Here is a 12,060-nt window from a genome sequence, read left to right on the forward strand (position 1 = left end):
TAAAGACACTAAATGCTAAGAAAGTTCGGCTCAGATGTATGCAGGATTTTCTCAATCACGGCTCCTCATTCTTTCCAGTTCCCCAAATCTAAGCCGATGCTGTGTCCCTGAAGGTCACTCAGGACACCTTGTCATCACAATGTCACTACAGAGAAAAACAACATTGAGGGCAGCTTTTTAAATGTTTTTTCAGGTCTCTGCTATGTTTGCCCCACACAAGAAAGGGAATGAAAATCTTTTGAGAGGTAAGATATAAAGGGAAATGGTTTATTAATAATTAAAGCCACTTGGTAAACTACCCACTCAGACTGCCTCCTATGGATGTGAATGACATTCAGGTTTTCTTAAGTCCAAATGCTGTTAATGCAATACTGTTCTGAAAGATCCTCCCATGGGTACTTACTGTTTTCATCTTTGTACTGAATCTGTCACTATTCCCCACACATACTATAGTCACTCTCAATAATGATTCTCTCCTCCTATGTAGTAAGGCTGAGTAGTTAAAATCTTACTCTTTGGAAGCTAGCTAGCCTGTATTCAAATACAGACCACATCCTTCACTAAGCCTCACTTTCTTCACTGTGAATTGGGGCTATTGTTAGCCCAAAGGAAGATAGAGAAGATTAAATGCAGTGATACCAGTACAGTACTTGGAAAATAGTAAGTTATGGTGATTGTTGTGCATTAATTGTTAAGTGTAATTTTACTTTCCACCAAGTCAGATTTTCCTTCTATTTTCACTATCTGTGTCTTTCTAGGCCTTCAATGTACAGTTTAGGCCCACTTCTCACCAATTATTTCACTACTTATAGTCACACTAGGACTTACACATTTGATGAATCTATGTAATTTTAACATCTGATAATATAATGTTATACATGAAATATTTTATTAAAATATTTCCTTTCATGAAACTAGATAGTTAATAAATTTTAGGCCGGGCTTATAACTTTGTATTATGTATATTTGGATTCCTCTTGCAACTTGCCATGAGTAACGTGCGTCATATCTACTTAATAAATATGGGCTGATTTAATATATTATTCTTTCATCTATAAAATGATTACTCTTCATTGGCACTGCTAAGAATAATTAATTAAAAAGGATTTTTGGTCAACTCTCATAAATTCAGAATATGTCAGGGTATCTTCCTATTGGAATCACTGAAAAGTTTGTTCCTTTTTCAGAAATGAAATTTTCTAATTCTTAATAGATTGTAGACTTCTGTATATCCTAGCAACATAACAAAGATAACTAAATCATTGTTCTTGTGATATTCACAGAATGAACCAGAAAAATGGGGGAAATGTGTGTGTTTGGGGGTACCATATGAGCCCTAGAAAGTATTGCCAATTGTGTGCAAAAATTGTTAATGAATTTCTGCCTAATAAAGTGCCAAATATACTCATATTTATCTTCTATTAATGAGCAGTGTGCTTAGGAAGTAATTAGGGGAAATTATGTCAAAACCTTACTGACACCCCAATTTGGAGTTAAATGAAATGATGCCAGTAAAGTGCTTATGGAAGCAGACAAGAGGATGATCTCAATCAGAAAACCTTCTTGGAAACTAGACCTCCTTTGAAATGATACTTGCAATGAACAGAAAGTTCTGCCTTTGTGGAAGCACTTTTTTTTTTTTTCCAGAGGGAATAATCAACAAAAAGATGACAAAGAGAAAACCAAATCAGCAAGGCAAGGCCTCTTCTGCCATGAGCTGATGATACCTACATTGGCTAGGAAACTAGGACTGGAATGTATGTTTCTTAGGAATCCACTCCCATTGAGCATACGGGTGCACCAAAAATTTGGCTGGCATAGTGGTGGGACTTTGTTGGAACAATCACTCCCCTCAGAAAAATAGAGAAAAATAAAAATGACTATGCAAAAATACAATCTATGTAAAACTCCTGTAAAGATTTGGAAAATAATCACTCTGACAAGTATTTTCTAAAGAAAGCGGAATAAAATTATAGAATATATGTTTATAAAATAATTCAAGAGGGTAAAATAAGAGAGAAGAGTAAGCAATCATAAAAGAAATAATCTGAGATCACAAAAGACTGCATAGAAATAAAATCTTATTTTCCAAATTGATAACAAGGAAGGGCAACTAATAACAACTTTCAGTTCTGTCATAAGATAACCATGAATATGATTAGAAAGGAGATGAGATACATGAAGGGTAGATGTAGGATCCCTTATAACTTATAATCTCAGAATGGCACACCTAAACATACAAAGTTGAAGCAATGATGAAAGACTTGCACCAGCAAGACTCTTTAGGTGAAAGAAATGCTTTTGTCTGAGTCTGCAAGTCACTGTGCACCAAGAAATAGCAAATAAGAAAGAAAAATCAGAATCCAAGCTTTATTTTATTTTGAATCTCAGAATAAAAGAAAATCGTATAAAGCCAGTAATGAAGTGCTTAAAGCAAGTGATAATTGTCATCATTATCATCATCATCACTATCATCTCCAGTATCAATAATAACCATTAATAAAGGCTGGATTCAGCTATTTTCTTGTACCACTAACTGCCAAAAGATAAGTAATATATGGTCATGGGTTTTGAAGGGAAGTGCTTATGACAAAAACATTCCATAGTTGGTAATGTTCATATAAGAGAAAAATAAAATGTTCTTAAGCATTCAGAACTATAAAAGATGACATATACATGCTCCCTACTGGAAAGAATCGTGAGAAGATATACTTTAGCATTCTGTAAAATGAAGAAAAACAACTCATGAGAGAAGGATCATTATTTATCAAAAGCAGAGTTAATGATAAATAGTAGCCCTTAAGTGGATATGCCAAAATTTATTCTGGAAATCAAATACCCACTGTTTAATAGTTTAATATTTTTATTTTAGCTCTGAAACCCCAGGTAATATGAACAAGAACTGGAAGTGGAACGATAGGGAAAAAAAGAGGAATGTAATAATCCTGAGCTGACTGAAGAGTTAGACACCTGAATGTCTAATCTGGTGGCTTATATTGGGAATTTGCCAGGTCTTCCCCAGTTGATAAAGAATATTAAGGCAATTGAAATAAAAATACTTACAATGAGAATATGAAAGCAGTTTTGAAACGTTATGGCTTTGAGGAAGATCTTGTCTTATGGAATGTTATAAGAAAATGCAAAACTATCATAATTAAAACTGAAGGGCAATGGTACATGAAAAATAATATTTTTTAAAGTACAGAAACCACAGTAATAGTTTAGTATAGCATAAATTTCCCTTGCTCATTAAAAAAATAATGGATCATTCAAAATTAAATATTGGGTCAATTGTCCGCATTTGTAGTTAAAAAAAGAAACTCTAAAACAAAACAAAAAACCCAGAAAGCTATTATCTCATAGTCTATTACAAAATACATTCTATATAAAGACTTAAATATGGAAAACTATAAACATGATTGGAGAAAATATTGGTAAGGATTTCTACTATTTTATTGTAGAGACCTTTCCATGTATAACTGATAGCAAAATTATGGAGAAATTAATTGCCAAATTTGTCAAGAGAAAAATTAAAAGCGGGATGCCTGGGTGGCTCAGCAGTTGAACGTCTGCCTTTAGCTCAGGGCCTGATCCTGGAGTTCAGGATCGAGTCCCACATCGGGCTGCCTCCGTGGAGCCTGCTTCTCCCTCTGCCTGCATCTCTGCCTCTCTCTCTGTGTCTCTCATGAATAAATAAATACAATCTTTTAAAAAAAAGAAAAATTAAAAGACAAATGATAGCAAATTAGGATTATTTCCTATGTATATCCCTGAGTAAAATTAATATTTTTTAGTAGATGAATAGCACTTAATCAAAAATAACAGTGAAACAAAAGAATACATTGACCACTCTTCTTCATTAGTGGGCCCTTCTCTGTCTCCCTAGATAAATTCTGTGATTGTGTACTCTGTGCCTGGTAAACTGTAAGCTTGTTGTAGGCATTATGGTCATTGCATATCTTGTTTACTTGTACATCCTAAATCCTTAGCTCACTGTCTGATGCATATATTGATTAATACATGTTGATATTACTGTTGAACACTGTGAATAAGAATTCACCAATCAGTACCTAAGGCTGATGATTAAATAAATGGAAAGTTATATTTCAGTAGAAATCAAAATGCATGTTAAAATGTAATTAAGATTATAAAAAAAGATTATAAGTGACAATGCTCACAGTTGGCAAAGACATAGTAAATAAGCGAGCACTTTCCTGCCATTAATAGGAATAAAAGTTGGTGTGACTTTTCTAGATGTTAGCTGTAAATGTGTATTGAAAGACTTATGTACATACCCTGACCCAGTAATTGTATTTGTAGAAACATTTCGGAAGAAACTAGTCATGATAATAGTTTGGGCTTTTCTTGCTAGGGTGTTTACATCATCACAGCATTGTTTTTAATGAAGAAAAAGTGAAAATAATTTAAATGTTCAACTTTAGGTTATTGGTTAAATCAAATGAGATATATTAATGTAGCAGAATAATTCAGTTTTAAGTATGAGTTTGTAGAAAACTATTTAATGACATGTAATGTTTTTCATAATATTTTTTTAAAATGTGGATGATACCATATAATGGGTTAAATCTCATTATCCAACAAAAATGCATAGGGAACAACTTTAATGTAATGGTGAAAATGTCTGCAAATGGCCTGGTATGATAATAAAAGTAAGGTACAAAAAAGACCCATAGGCCCCTAACTGAAACAAATGGCACTGAACTGGTACGCCCTCGATATTTTTTTTAAAGCATATTTTATATCCTTTAGGATAGTTGTTTCTGTTAGGTAAGTTAAGCATTTCCCTTGCATTTTTAATTTGAACAATTGTTTTAGTTAGTAGGAAAAAAACAACTCCTGTTTAAATAATGAATTCTGGGTAAATCTTTTCCAAGAGGAGGCTCACCATCAGGCCAGGGTTGGAAAGTTGTTTCTCTTTTAGCTGATGAGCAAGAGAGTATTTCAGAATGTTTGGTTTGGAGATCCAGCATTAACAGGACCTGAGTTCCCCACAAGAGAAATGCTTAAATAAAGCCCAGCGAGAGGAAAGAGGATTTATTTATTTACTTACTTTCTTACAGCCATCAATATTTCTGTTTGTGTTTTCTAGTCTCTGATCTAGGTTTTGTCTTATTTTTCAAGTGACAAAGTCTGTGTTCTTTAGCAAGGATAGAAGGAGGTAACTTACATCATTATTTGTTAAAATGCACAGATTTCCTCAGCATACCCTTCTTCCTCTCCTAGGAAATCCCATTGACCACCACCCAATAAAATCATCTCTCAAAGCTTGTGGTTGTTACAGTCTTCTTTTAAACACGTATATCTGAGAAAAATCACTGGATATTCACATTATTCTAAACAATTTATGAGAAAGTCTGTCTGACTGTATTTCCCAGTAGAAAGGATTAGGCCATTTTTATAAATGATTTATCATTATTTTCTTCTGTAGGCAGAAGAAATGAGACAGAAAGATTAAAGTTGATTAAGAAAAATAAGTTTTTTTTTTCTAAAAGCATTTATGTATATCTATTTTGTATACTATTGCCTTTTATAGGTATGTTTTTAAGTTTTTGCATTCTACGTACATATGTATGAGTATGGATCGGTGACATTCACTTTAAAAAACTTTATTTTCACTCATCTCATATTTGAAGATGTGACTATAAAAGGTACTAAATGGAAAATTGGAAAGCATGCCAACAACCAAGTTGATGGGAAACATCTGAAAGAAATTAGACACATTTTCGGGAGTACTTTTCCATTCCATCCCTGTGCCCCTGGCTAGTATGTTCTTTGTACACTGGATTGCAGCTTGGGAGAAGCTGCCAAACACGCAGGATCAGTGCATGGGCCTCATGTCTCCTTTATTGATCAGACACAGCCGAGGAGGGATGTGGGCCAAGCCCCCTGCCATGACTGCATGTGCCACTGATTCTAATAAGTGTGTACACACACACACACACACACACACCTAATTTGCCTGATTTTTGCAAGGGGGTAGGTAGGGGGAAGAGAGAGGTATTAAGATTTTCAAGACATAAACAGTCTTGAATCAATTATAGGATGTAAATATACAACTTGCTAAAGCACAGCAACAGCACATACCTATGGACTATGTTTGTCTTGGGAGAGGCTGTACATTTTGTTTTAATGCCTTCCTACCTCCATTGCCCACCTTCAGGAGTCACTCCTGCCACTTTGTCAGGCTACCTAACCTGACTCCCATTAAAATGGGACATTGCTCACTTAAATACAGGAAAAACTTGCTTCTCTGAGGTGTTTGAAGTCAGTCTAGAAGGGTTCTTTTCTCTACCTGCTGCTTACCAACATGCTCTCAGATCTTGGATTCCTGACTTTCTCCTGATCTGCTCTTCATGACAGAACATAGATGCTTGCAAATTCTCTTTCCTGGACACCTTTGCCAGCTTGCTTCTGGTTGTTCTGGGTGGCACTGGTGAGAGATTGCAGAATAGGAAAAGTGGGAAACTAAGTTGTTTCTTCTCTCTTTTTGACTGTTGGTGGCCTCTCAGGGAGTTTGTGTGTCTCCTTTGTGACCCCAACTCTTAGGGCAGTACCTCATGGCTTTGACCTCTTTCAGGTGGCTCCAGTTTCTATGGTAATCTTTCTCCTTCCACTGGCCCATTAGACCTATCGGTACTGGTAATATCTTGCTAATCTCTGGGTCACCCATCATCTCCTGTTTACCCTTTCAGCTATTATAAATCCTTCAGAGCTAATCCCCCATATTAACCTCCTGTATTTACCTGGGATGGATTCCTTTTTCTTTATTTGACCCTGATTGACACAAAGGAAAGAATGCCAAGTGCAGGAGTGTGAAGAAGTCAGCTTATACTGGATGATTTACACCGCCTTTACATCATTATAATACTCCCTAACACCTCTAAGATTTGTCACCACTTGTTCTATCCCATTTTCTTTATCCCACATGGCTTCCTTCCTTAACATCTCAACTTTGATGAGATACTTGGGAACATATTTGAATCAGGCAATTTCCTAGCTGCATGACCTGAGTAGATTAATCCAAATGTCAGTTTTCTGCCTTCAAAATGGTCTAATACCCGTTCTGATGGACTCCACTGAGATAGTAGATGCGGAATCACTTTGTAAACTCTACAACTCTGTTTAGTAATAAGGTACATTAGATACTTTACAAATCTGCCTAAATATGTACATTAGAATATTTCATACATTTAGCAAGGATGTTTTAATAAGTACTATTTCTCTTTTTTTAAAAAAGATTTTATTAGAGAGATAAAGAGAACAGGAGCAGCGGGGAGGGGCAGAAAGGGAGGAGTAGACTCCCTGCTGAGCAGGAAGCCCCACAGAGGCTGCAGGGCTCAATCCCAGGACCCTGGGATCATGACCTGAGCCAAAAGCAGACGCTTAACTGACTGAGCCAGCCAGGTGCCCCAGTACTATTTCTTTCTATGGAGATTGCCTCCTCAAGTATGCCAAAGTGATGGTTATAGTTAGGTTAACAAAATAGGAAAAAAAAACAAAAAACAAAAAAACAAAAACCCACGAGGTATTTGAAGAACATTTGGGGGAAATTTGGTGCCTGACTTGGGCCTTAAGTAACTCAAAGTAGAAAAGTAATCTGCTAAGCCCAGAAACAGGCTATGCTTTACTAAATGAATACCGAAAATATCATTTTTAGCTCAACAGAAGACTCTTAGTTAATCTCAGTATACTTTGTACTAGGAAGGTTTTGTTTGCCTGGATAATATATCAAGAATCCTGAAGTAAAGTAAACAAGATCACATGTTTCTGAGGGACAGAAACCTCTTTAGAAAACACATATGGTTAAGCCAAATAAATAAACATGACCGTATGTGCAATGAAAAGAACCTTGGAATGGAAGACAGAAAAGTGATGGTCCATTGTATAAGTCAGCTAATGTTGCAATAATGGCTTGGAAGAAAGCACCCCAAAGTTCAATGGCTTACATTGAACATGGCTTACATTACAGAATGTATTTTTTCTCATTCTCAAGTCTGCAGTTGCCTGGAACCCTGCTTGGCTTGTCTCCGGGCTGGGGGTTGGATTCAGCTCTCTTCTCAGGTATTTTCATCATTCTTCTTGGACCAATGACTACTCTCTGTTGGTATTTTTGGCAAGTGATAGGGGTGCAAGAGGGTGAAGAGAAATATGTGATAAACATTTTGGCCAGAAGAGTCAGACTGACACTTCATCTTAACATGGTCAAGCTTGGCATAGATGAAGCACTACCCACTCTAGTGGGTAGCATCATGTATTTCCATGGCAGAGAACATAGAAGTATAATTTTAACATATGAAGACATGTGAACAAAAATTCAAACTACCTAACACCTTCTTTGAAGTAAATTGATCAGCAACTGTAAAATGGGATTTAAATGAAGTTGAGCCTTCTTTTTTATGTAAAGAAGAAATTGTATTTGCTCAAGTCTAATGTCCTGTCCAGTTCTTCATTAATTTAGAATGTGTGCCAAATTCATTCCTATGATTTTGAAACCTTCATATTATATAACAATGAAGGTTTTTACTCATGAAATGAATGAAATTAATAGGATTCCACTGGAAGAATTTAACTGTTTCAGAGAACAAGCATTTTAAAGGATTTTTTTTATCATAAGTGTATATGCCTAGATGATATTAGTTATACATGAATAATTTTCATGTGACTATTAATAGAGTCTTGGAAAAAACAGTTTACTTAGAAACACTTGTTATCCAATTAATTTGGTTCATTAATATAGACTATATTTTGATTAATTAGACATGCCATTATTTCATATGGCCCACACTCCAGTTTGTTCCCATTTTCAAGGGCTGATCGTACAAAACTTTGTTTGTTCTTCTCAAGAGACAGCCATGCTTGGCACAATACCCAGAGCCTTGTATGAGATCAGGGCATCTGGTTTCCAGTTCTAGCTTTGCCACCTAATAGCCACATGATTGGATAAGCCAATGGTTTTGTGCATTTCTTCCTCTGCAAAATGAGGAAGAGTCACAGCTGAACCACTTCTTTCAGAGGATTAGAGACATGATCAAAGGAGAGTCTATGTATAAAGTACTTTAGTAAACAGCACTTGAGCACATTGAACAGTTTTATCATGATGACATGTTTTAATTAATTTTACTATTATTTAGGTATGGTAAGGCCAATAGATTAAGATACAACTGCTATTGAAAAAAAGTAATTGATTATACTCACAGATCCCAAAAGAGGGAGTATATATCAGGCTGTGGTGGGAGGGGGTTTGCACATGGGCTATCACTGGAGTTGGTCATGAAGCAGAGGGAAAGAAGTGAACTCTGGGCAAGCTCCTTTATTGTGATTCCCATGAGAAGGAATGGGCTAGGCAGAGAATGTAGATTTAGGAATGGCTAATTTGAATAGTTTCAGCTCTCTAGAATCTAGGCCGGGATAATTAGGGCAAGTATATAGTGCTCCAAGATGTGAGAATCCTATAACAGGGATAAGAGTGTAGAGTCTGTATGGGATGGTTTACATTTAAAAGTGCACCCCAAGGGGCACCTGGCTGGTGCAGCAGGTTAAGCATCTGCCTTGGGCTCAGGTCATGATTTCAAAATCCTGTGATTGGGCCCCAGTTAGGCTCCCTGCTTAGCGGGGAGTCTGCTTCTTCCTCTTGTTCTGCCCCTCACCCCACATGTGTGCTCTCTCTCTCTCAAATAAATAAATCTTTTTTTTTTTTTTTTAAGTGCCCTCCAAGAGGAGGACTCTCTGAGAAGTGGAGATAGTAAGGGAAGCAAGAGGTCAAAGCAAGGAAATTCAGACACAATATCACTTCATACAGAACAAGTTATGTCCAGTATGTAGGGTAGATGTTACAGCATCGGGTTTGCAGATGTTAGAAACATGGTTAATATGATCATTGTTGTATCTTCCTACGGTAATCTCTGGGAGCATTCAACTTGTTTATGTGGTTGGGACATGGAAATTGTGTCACTCTAACCTATATCTTCACAGGGTTTCTTCAGCTATCTAATAACTGTTCTTAAAAGGCATTTGTCCACCAATACATCTGATAACTGGCAAAGAGTAATATCTGAACATAATTTCTGAGATGGAGCTACATTTTTCATTATAGATGCATAAGAATAACTTTAAAAGCTAGAGAGAAAACGCTTCATAATAATATCTTTCCCACAAAGAAGCCCTTCTGTGGAAGTGGCACAAAAAAATTCACAGATGAAAGGCAAAGCTGTGGCAGTGAGCCCAAAGAATGAACCAGGAAAAGCAAGGGTCAAGACTCTAGATCATGTGTAGCCATAACAAGGCAAAGTAATTTAGTAAATACTGACTGCATTATTCATCTCTTTAAAAACTTTTTGTAGTTGTCTTTGCCCTCACAATACAGTCCAAATGTAAAAATAATATAGAAATCATTTTGTAACCTCTCCAACCACAATACCAGTTTACCAATTCAGCCCATTATTTACCTTACATTTCAGATTTCAGCCATGAAAAATTCTAACATGACTTTGTAGGTCCTTGAAAATGCCATGTTCTCTCCTGACATTTGCTTCCTGAGAATTGCAATGAACTTTTTATCTCTCTTCTATTCCTCTGCTCCCTGCTCAACTTAGAATCCTACTGATTCCTCAGGCCTGAGTTTAGATGCTTCTTCTTTGACAAGCCATTTTGACCTTCCATTTTACACTTAGGCTTGATGTATGATCTAATGGGCTGGACATAGAACATCTATGGACTGAGGTTTATTTGCCTGCTTACAAATATCTTTCCCCAAATAGTCTGCAAGTTCCATGAGAATAAATTCTGTTTTTAATCATTGCTTAGTATCAAATATCAAAACCTTGAGTCTGGCACTGTGGGAGTCCTAAATAGTGTCACTCAGTCCAGAAAAACTTACTGGATCCTACGGTTAGGCAGAGTAGCTCTGTTTGGTGTTCTTAAATTTCCCAGTTATCTCTCTTTCATTAAATACAGTTTAGTACTACTGTTTATGCAGGTGTATCTTCCATTATACTTTAAGTTTGATAAGGATAGAAACTATGAATCATTCATCTTTGTGTCTCTAATTTCAAACACAGTGGTACAATTTAGGTGCTCAGAAATTGTATCTGTTATGACTGTTATTATCATTATTATGGTAAATGTTTTTGAATAGATGGATGAATAAATGAATAAACAAATGTAAAATAGGGTATGGTAGAACCAACCTGAAGCAGGAATAATAATAGGGGACAGACTCTAAAATACATGTCATGCCTCATTCTTTTTAGTATTTTTTCCCCCAAGAATCGAGATAAAATGAAGTTCAGAAAATCACCAAAAGTGAATAAGATAAACAAGGCGTTATTATAAAAAACCACTAAGATAAAGTGAAAGCAAGATAATATGATTTTTTCTATATTCAGTGTACCTCACAATTTAGATTGTGCATGTTTATAAACTTATAGAAGTTTAATCACTATCATTTTTTTGGAAGACATTTATGTTTACTGATTGTTTTTCCTGCAAGGACCAGAAAACCAAGGCAGTGATGTCCAGGCACTGATGTTAAAGGCAGTGATGTCTACAGCCATCATGAGGACAAGATGTCTGATATCTAGAAGGGATCATGTATAACACTTGATGACTGGAGGCTTTTTTTCACAATGAGATAAAAAACACATATTTCCAAAGGACTAGATTATAATAGTGTTCAACTTTATACAATAGCTCCATGCAAAAGAACTAATGAAATTCTAGGAGGAATATTTTCTACTATTTCTCCAAAGGACTTAACTGTGGTCAACTAAGCTCAAGTTAGATTTTTTCCCAAAGAGGAAAAACTCATTTTTTGTGTCAGATATCCTGCTAAAAGTACAATTATGTGAGAAAATAACCCACAGCCTAAAAATTACAGTGAGGAGTAAATGGCTAATTTTTAAAAAATTCTCAAAGCAAATTTTGATGAAGAAGGGAGAGAGTCCGTAATACTTGCCAGGTGTTCTCTTAGGACCAAGAGTTTTACTCTTCAGTGCTTGAATTTCACTGTTGGATGGGAGCATACCCAATGGGAAGACCTTG

The 12,060-nt window shown here is 35.9% G+C and overlaps 1 protein-coding gene across 22 annotated transcripts in view; it reads left to right on the forward strand.

The window, feature by feature from the left end:
* Window positions 1-12,060, forward strand: part of LOC144315690 (uncharacterized) — a 317,078-nt gene that overhangs the window by 59,485 nt on the left and 245,533 nt on the right. The window contains exon 2 of one of the 22 annotated variants that reach the window (XR_013381480.1): window positions 194-245. The exons of the other annotated variants lie outside the window; for them this stretch is intronic. The gene's annotated coding sequence lies outside the window, so the exon portion shown is untranslated. The remainder of the gene's footprint in view (window positions 1-193; window positions 246-12,060) is intronic. 22 annotated transcript variants of the gene reach the window in all.

Source organism: Canis aureus, chromosome 6, assembly GCF_053574225.1.
Source record: "Canis aureus isolate CA01 chromosome 6, VMU_Caureus_v.1.0, whole genome shotgun sequence".
Taxonomy (NCBI): domain Eukaryota; kingdom Metazoa; phylum Chordata; class Mammalia; order Carnivora; family Canidae; genus Canis; species Canis aureus.